The 1,324-nt window shown below is 41.9% G+C and overlaps 1 non-coding gene across 1 annotated transcript; it reads right to left on the reverse strand.

The window, feature by feature from the left end:
• Nucleotides 1-979: 979 nt before the first annotated feature.
• TRNAT-GGU lies at nt 980-1,054 on the reverse strand. Its single transcript has one exon. It is a non-coding gene; the product is annotated as a tRNA-Thr (tRNA).
• Nucleotides 1,055-1,324: the final 270 nt, after the last annotated feature.

The raw sequence follows: 1,324 nt of genomic DNA on the forward strand, positions 1-1,324 counted from the left end.
ACACGCTGGGCTCACTGTTTGTGAGGGCCATGCAGTTACTTTGCAGCCTCATTTGCAGGTGTCTGCAGTGGGAGCACTGTCTGCCAGCCCCTGTCTGCCATGTCCCAGCAGTGGAGGGTTCTCCAGTCTCTGCACCGGTCCTGCTTGGGTGCTTCCCCTGGCTCTCTATGTTGCTGTCTCAAGTTTCCAGATCTTTGGGAGTTGTCCTCACTGTTTAGCTGGATTCTGTTTTCTCTGAGACACTCTACAAATGAGTATCTGTTTGTAGAGTCCAAATCTGTTGATTTGGACTTTTGGCATTGGAGGCATGGTCTGGCCATCTGTAACCAGTCATCTTGCCAGAAAAAACAAAAAGGCTAAACATCTGGAAACCTTTATCACAAATTCATGACTGTGTGTCATTATCTAGAAGCTTTATTGTTTATCTTTCACATTTAGATCTAAGACACACCTGGAATTGGATTTTGGTCATGGAAATATGGTTTCAATTGATCAGTTGACCAGGCACCTTATATTTAAAGGGAAATATGTTTTTCACTATACTGCATTGTCACTTTTCTCATAAAGCTAGTGACCATATGTTTGTGGGTCTGTTTCCAGGTCTTGTTTTATTATATTGGCTTATTTATTTATCTTTACACTAATAAAACATGTCTTAATTAATGTAGATTTATAAGTCTCTATATCTAGAAATATAAGTGCTCCAGGTTCTTTAAGATTTAAGGAAGTTATTTAAGATTTTCTTGCCTATTCTTGGCAATTTACATTTCTTTCTAAGTTTTTTTTTTTTTTTTTAAAGAGATGACCGGTAAGGGGATCTTAACCCTTGACTTGGTGTTGTCAGCACCACGCACTCCCAAGTGAGCTAACCGACCATCCCTATATGGGATCTGAACCCGGGGCCTTGGTGTTATCAGCACTGCACTCTCCCGAGTGAGCCACGGGCTGGCCCAATAAGTCTTTTTTTTTTTATGGTGTCTAGCCGGTAAGGGGATCTGAACCCTTGACCTTGGTGTTACCAGCACCACACTCTAACCAAGTGAGCCAACCAGCCAGCCCCTTTTCTAAGGTTTTTAAATGAAAAAATAAATTAACTAATATATTTTAAAATGAGCATTTTTTTTTTTTTTTAAAAAGATGACCGGTAAGGGGATCTTAACCCTTGACTTGGTGTTGTCAGCACCACGCACTCCCAAGTGAGCTAACCGACCATCCCTATATGGGATCTGAACCCGGGGCCTTGGTGTTATCAGCACTGCACTCTCCCGAGTGAGCCACGGGCTGGCCCAATAAGTCTTTTTTTTTTTATGGTGTCTAGCCGGTA

Source organism: Galeopterus variegatus, unplaced genomic scaffold (assembly GCF_000696425.1).
Source record: "Galeopterus variegatus unplaced genomic scaffold, G_variegatus-3.0.2 Scaffold8163, whole genome shotgun sequence".
In the NCBI taxonomy this organism is placed as follows: domain Eukaryota; kingdom Metazoa; phylum Chordata; class Mammalia; order Dermoptera; family Cynocephalidae; genus Galeopterus; species Galeopterus variegatus.